Below are 7,159 nucleotides of genomic sequence, written 5' to 3' on the forward strand. Positions count from 1 at the left end.
CTCCTCTCCTCTCCTCTCCTCTCCTCTCCCCTCCACCCTCTCCTCTTATCCTCATCCATATCTCCACACTGGAATATGACACAATGCTAACAAGTTCAAGCCTTCTAAAGAAAAAAGAAGAAAGAAAGTAGAAGTTAATGGAGAGAAGAAGAAAAAAAGAGAATTAAATCTCTAGGAAATTAGAATGTGTTTAAGGTTAGGTAACGCTAGAGGAGGGTTAGGGGGTCAGGGTTAGGGGGTCAGGGTTAGGGGGTCAGGGTTAGGGGTTAACGGCATTATCAGGATGGAGACCAAGTTAAGTGCAGAGGACGGGTCTTTCACCAGGGGTTAATTAACCTCTAGACACCCCAAGGTGTCGGGAACAAACATACATATTGAATGGGAGCTGCCACAGACAGCCTGTAGGTCAGGACTAATACATTCTGAGAGTTACAATTAAAACATCATCAGACCTTGCTATAGAGTTGCATCCCAAATGGCACCCTATTCCCTATATAGTGCACTACTACCCTATGGGCCCTGGTCAAAAGTAGTGCACCACATATATAGGGAATAAGTTGCCAATTAGGACGCAAACCCTAGATCTCCATTTAAGAGCCCACTTACCAGGAGGCAATTTAATACAGTCGAAGCCTCTCTGAATGGGGGTGAGGCGGGTTAGAGCTGATATATAATTTCAGTCAATGGAAAAGCAACGGAAAGGAAAGGAAAGGCCAGTGATGCAAAACTCAATGATAATGTTATAATGTTACTCCCTCTTCCTTTCACTTTTCATGGGCATCTGTTGTTAATGATAATGTTACTCCCTCTTCCTTTCACTTTTAATGGGCATCTGCTGTTAATGATAATGTTACTCCCTCTTCCTTTCACTTTTCATGGGCATCTGTTGTTAATGATAATGTTACAATGTTACTCCCTCTTCCTTTCACTTTTCATGGGCATCTGTTGTTAATGATAATGTTATAATGTTACTCCCTCTTCCTTTCACTTTTCATGGGCATCTGTTGTTAATGATAATGTTACAATGTTACTCCCTCTTCCTTTCACTTTTAATGGGCATCTGTTGTTAATGATAATGTTACTCCCTCTTCCTTTCACTTTTCATGGGCATCTGTTGTTAATGATAATGTTACTCCCTCTTCCTTTCACTTTTCATGGGCATCTGTTGTTAATGATAATGTTACTCCCTCTTCCTTTCACTTTTCATGGGCATCTGTTGTTAATGATAATGTTACTCCTTCTTCCTTTCACTTTTCATGGGCATCTGTTGTTAATGATAATGTTACTCCTTCTTCCTTTCACTTTTAATGGGCATCTGTTGTTAATGATAATGTTACTCCCTCTTCCTTTCACTTTTAATGGGCATCTGTTGTTAATGATAATGTTACAATGTTACTCCCTCTTCCTTTCACTTTTCATGGGCATCTGCTGTTAATGATAATGTTACTCCCTCTTCCTTTCACTTTTCATGGGCATCTGTTGTTAATGTTACAATGTTACTCCCTCTTCCTTTCACTTTTCATGGGCATCTGTTGTTAATGATAATGTTACTCCCTCTTCCTTTCACTTTTCATGGGCATCTGTTGTTAATGATAATGTTACTCCCTCTTCCTTTCACTTTTAATGGGCATCTGTTGTTAATGATAATGTTACTCCCTCTTCCTTTCACTTTTCAGAACAGCCTCCCCTTCATCTACACTGATTGAAGTGGATTTAACAAGTGACATCAGTAAGGGATCATAGCGTTCACCTGGATTCACCTGGTCAGTCTATTTAATGGAAAGTGCAGGTGTTCTTAATATTTTGTACACTCAGTGTACAGTATAAACTTTGACTGATGTGAATTCGATGCATCCCAGAATAGCATCATAGAGAAGCATGCCCAAGTAATTTTATTAGCATGGTATCAAATGGTACCTCTTCCACTTTCACCCAACTCACCAACCCACCAACCCAGCATCTCTCAATTTCAACTCCCCCAACACACCAACACACCAACCCAGTATCTTTGAATTTCAACTCCCCCAACACATCAACCCAGTTTCTCTGAATTTCAACTCCCCCAACACACCAACCCACCAACCCAGCATCTCTCAATTTCAACTTCCCCAACACACCAACACTAGTATCTCTGTCACATTCTGCCCAGTATCTCTGTCACATTCTGCCCAGTATCTCTGTCACATTCTGCCTAGTATCTCTGTCACATTCTGCCCAGTATCTCTGTCACATTCTGCCTAGTATCTCTGTCACATTCTGCCTAGTATCTCTGTCACATTCTGCCTAGTATCTCTGTCACATTCTGCCTAGTATCTCTGTCACATTCTGCCCAGTATCTCTGTCACATTCTGCCTAGTATCTCTGTCACATTCTGCCTAGTATCCCTGTCACATTCTGCCCAGTATCTCTGTCACATTCTGCCTAGTATCTCTGTCACATTCTGCCTAGTATCTCTGTCACATTCTGCCTAGTATCTCTGTCACATTCTGTCTAGTATCTCTGTCACATTCTGCCCAGTATCTCTGTCACATTCTGCCCAGTATCTCTGTCACATTCTGCCTAGTATCTCTGTCACATTCTGCCTAGTATCTCTGTCACATTCTGCCTAGTATCTCTGTCACATTCTGCCTAGTATCTCTGTCACATTCTGCCTAGTATCCCTGTCACATTCTGCCCAGTATCTCTGTCACATTCTGCCTAGTATCCCTGTCACATTCTGCCTAGTATCTCTGTCACATTCTGCCTAGTATCTCTGTCACATTCTGCCTAGTATCTCTGTCACATTCTGCCTAGTATCTCTGTCACATTCTGCCTATTATCTCTGTCACATTCTGCCCAGTATCTCTGTCACATTCTGCCTAGTATCTCTGTCACATTCTGCCTAGTATCTCTGTCACATTCTGCCCAGTATCCCTGTCACATTCTGCCTAGTATCTCTGTCACATTCTGCCCAGTATCTCTGTCACATTCTGCCTAGTATCTCTGTCACATTCTGCCTAGTATCTCTGTCACATTCTGCCTAGTATCCCTGTCACATTCTGCCCAGTATCTCTGTCACATTCTGCCTAGTATCTCTGTTACATTCTGCCTAGTATCCCTGTCACATTCTGTCTAGTATCTCTGTCACATTCTGCCTAGTATCTCTGTCACATTCTGCCTAGTATCTCTGTCACATTCTGCCTAGTATCTCTGTCACATTCTGCCTAGTATCTCTGTCACATTCTGCCTAGTATCTCTGTCACATTCTGCCTAGTATCCCTGTCACATTCTGCCTAGTATCTCTGTCACATTCTGCCTAGTATCTCTGTCACATTCTGCCTAGTATCTCTGTCACATTCTGCCTAGTATCTCTGTCACATTCTGCCTAGTATCTCTGTCACATTCTGCCTAGTATCCCTGTCACATTCTGCCCAGTATCCCTGTCACATTCTGCCCAGTATCTCTGTCACATTCTGCCTAGTATCCCTGTCACATTCTGCCCAGTATCTCTGTCACATTCTGCCCAGTATCTCTGTCACATTCTGCCTAGTATCTCTGTCACATTCTGCCTAGTATCTCTGTCACATTCTGCCTAGTATCTCTGTCACATTCTGCCCAGTATCTCTGTCACATTCTGCCTAGTATCTCTGTCACATTCTGCCTAGTATCTCTGTCACATTCTGCCTAGTATCTCTGTCACATTCTGCCTAGTATCTCTGTCACATTCTGCCTAGTATCTCTGTCACATTCTGCCCAGTATCTCTGTCACATTCTGTCTAGTATCTCTGTCACATTCTGCCTAGTATCTCTGTCACATTCTGCCTAGTATCTCTGTCACATTCTGCCTAGTATCCCTGTCACATTCTGCCTAGTATCTCTGTCACATTCTGCCTAGTATCTCTGTCACATTCTGCCTAGTATCTCTGTCACATTCTGCCTAGTATCTCTGTCACATTCTGCCTAGTATCTCTGTCACATTCTGCCTAGTATCTCTGTCACATTCTGCCCAGTATCTCTGTCACATTCTGCCTAGTATCTCTGTCACATTCTGCCTAGTATCTCTGTCACATTCTGCCCAGTATCTCTGTCACATTCTGCCCAGTATCTCTGTCACATTCTGCCCAGTATCTCTGTCACATTCTGCCTAGTATCTCTGTCACATTCTGCCTAGTATCTCTGTCACATTCTGCCTAGTATCTCTGTCACATTCTGCCCAGTATCTCTGTCACATTCTGCCTAGTATCTCTGTCACATTCTGCCTAGTATCCCTGTCACATTCTGCCTAGTATCTCTGTCACATTCTGCCCAGTATCTCTGTCACATTCTGCCTAGTATCTCTGTCACATTCTGCCCAGTATCTCTGTCACATTCTGCCTAGTATCTCTGTCACATTCTGCCTAGTATCTCTGTCACATTCTGCCCAGTATCTCTGTCACATTCTGCCTAGTATCTCTGTCACATTCTGCTTAGTATCCCTGTCACATTCTGCCTAGTATCTCTGTCACATTCTGCCCAGTATCTCTGTCACATTCTGCCTAGTATCTCTGTCACATTCTGCCCAGTATCCCTGTCACATTCTGCCCAGTATCTCTGTCACATTATGCCTAGTATCTCTGTCACATTCTGCCTAGTATCTCTTTCACATTCTGCCTAGTATCTCTGTCACATTCTGCCTAGTATCTCTGTCACATTCTGCCTAGTATCTCTGTCACATTCTGCCCAGTATCCCTGTCACATTCTGCCCAGTATCTCTGTCACATTCTGCCTAGTATCTCTGTCACATTCTGCCCAGTATCTCTGTCACATTCTGCCCAGTATCCCTGTCACATTCTGCCCAGTATCCCTGTCACATTCTGTCTAGTATCCCTGTCACATTCTGCCCAGTATCTCTGTCACATTCTGTCTAGTATCTCTGTCACATTCTGCCTAGTATCCCTGTCACATTCTGCCTAGTATCTCTGTCACATTCTGCCCAGTATCTCTGTCACATTCTGCCCAGTATCTCTGTCACATTCTGCCTAGTATCTCTGTCACATTCTGCCTAGTATCTCTGTCACATTCTGCCTAGTATCTCTGTCACATTCTGCCTAGTATCTCTGTTCTCTGTCACATTCTGCCTAGTATCCCTGTCACATTCTGCCCAGTATCTCTGTCACATTCTGTCTAGTATCTCTGTCACATTCTGCCCAGTATCTCTGTCACATTCTGCCTAGTATCTCTGTCACATTCTGCCTAGTATCTCTGTCACATTCTGCCTAGTATCTCTGTCACATTCAGCCTAGTATCCCTGTCACATTCTGCCTAGTATCTCTGTCACATTCTGCCTAGTATCCCTGTCACATTCTGCCCAGTATCTCTGTCACATTCTGCCCAGTATCTCTGTCACATTCTGTCTAGTATCTCTGTCACATTCTGCCCAGTATCTCTGTCACATTCTGCCTAGTATCTCTGTCACATTCTGCCTAGTATCTCTGTCACATTCTGCCTAGTATCTCTGTCACATTCTGCCTAGTATCTCTGTCACATTCTGCCTAGTATCTCTGTCACATTCTGCCTAGTATCTCTGTGGGATAGGGGATAGGGGATAGGGAGATATAGAGAGAGGGGAGAGTGGATAGGGAGATAGAGAGTGAGGGGCTAGGGAGATAGGGGATAGGGAGATAGGGAGAGAGGGGATAGGGGATAGGGAGAGAGGGGCTAGGGAGATAGAGGATAGGGAGATAGGGAGAGAGGGGAGGATAGGGAGATAGGGAGAGAGGAGATAGGGGATAGGGAGAGAGGGAGAGAGGGGCCAGGGAGATAGTGTACAGCGGATAGGGAGATAGAGGATAGGGAGATAGGAAGATAGGGTATTTGGGGATAGGGAGATAGTATACAGCAGATAGGGAGATAGAGAATAGGGAGATAGGGTATTTGGGGATAGGGAGATAGAGAATAGGGAGATAGTTTACAGCGGATAGGGAGATAGAGAATAGGGAGATAGGGTGATAGGGTATTTGGGGATAGGGAGATAGAGGATAGGGAGATAGTATACAGCGGATAGGGAGATAGAGAATAGGGAGATATGGTGATAAGGTATTTGGGGATAGGGAGATAGGGTATTTGGGGATAGGGAGATAGCGTATTTGGGGATAGGGAGATAGCGTATTTGGGGATAGGGAGATAGCGTATTTGGGGATAGGGGGATAGTGTATTTGGGGATAGGGAGATAGAGGATAGGGAAATAGGGAGAGAGGGGATATGAAGCTCCAAGTGCTCATTCTAGAGAACCACACCCCCACAATATGCCTCCATCTCCTTCCTTCTCCCTCCCTCCATCTCCCTCCTCCCTCCTTCTCCCTCCGTCTCCCTCCTACCTCCATCTCCCTCCTACTCCCTCCATCTCCCTCCTTCCTCCCTCCATCTCCCTCCTCCCTCCACCTCCCTCCTCCCTACCTCCATCTCCCTCCTTCTCTCTCCTCCCTCCCTCCTCCCTCCATCTCCCTCCTTCTCCTCCTTTCTACCTCGATCTTCCTCCATCTCCCTCCTCCCTCCCTCCCTCCCTCCCTCCCTCCCTCCCTCCCTCCCTCCCTCCCGCCCTCCCTTAGCCATCCCATGAGGCCAGGGATCTAAGCAATCTACACCCTAAACAGAGCCAACAAAGCAACCCCCCCTGGAGACCGGCCATCCCCCCGCCTGCACACTGAGATGTAGGCCTACGCTCTCTCTCTCACAGTCTCACTCTCTCTACATCTTTCTCTCTCCGTCTTTCTCTGTCTCTCTCCTCTTCTCTCCACAATATCTCCCTCTCTCTCTCTCTCTAAATCCACACTCATGATGTAATGAACCTGCAAGGCTTTCCCCTCCTCTCTTTCCCCTCCTCTCTTTCCTCTCCTCTCTTTCCCCTCCTCTCTTTCCTCTCCTCTCTTTCCCCTCCTCTCTTTCCCCTCCTCTCTTTCCTCTCCTCTCTTTCCCCTCCTCTCTTTCCCCTCCTCTCTTTCCCCTCCTCTCTTTCCCCTCCTCTCTTTCCTCTCCTCTCTTTCCTCTCCTCTCTTTCCCCTCCTCTCTTTCCTCTCCTCTCTTTCCCCTCCTCTCTTTCCCCTCCTCTCTTTCCCCTCCTCTCTTTCCTCTCCTCTCTTTCCCCTCCTCTCTTTCCTCTCCTCTCTTTCCTCTCCTCTCTTTCCCCTCCTCTCTTTCCCCT

The sequence above is a fragment of the Coregonus lavaretus genome (assembly GCF_964263955.1).
Source record: "Coregonus lavaretus genome assembly, contig: HAP1_SCAFFOLD_296, whole genome shotgun sequence".
Lineage (NCBI taxonomy): Eukaryota > Metazoa > Chordata > Actinopteri > Salmoniformes > Salmonidae > Coregonus > Coregonus lavaretus.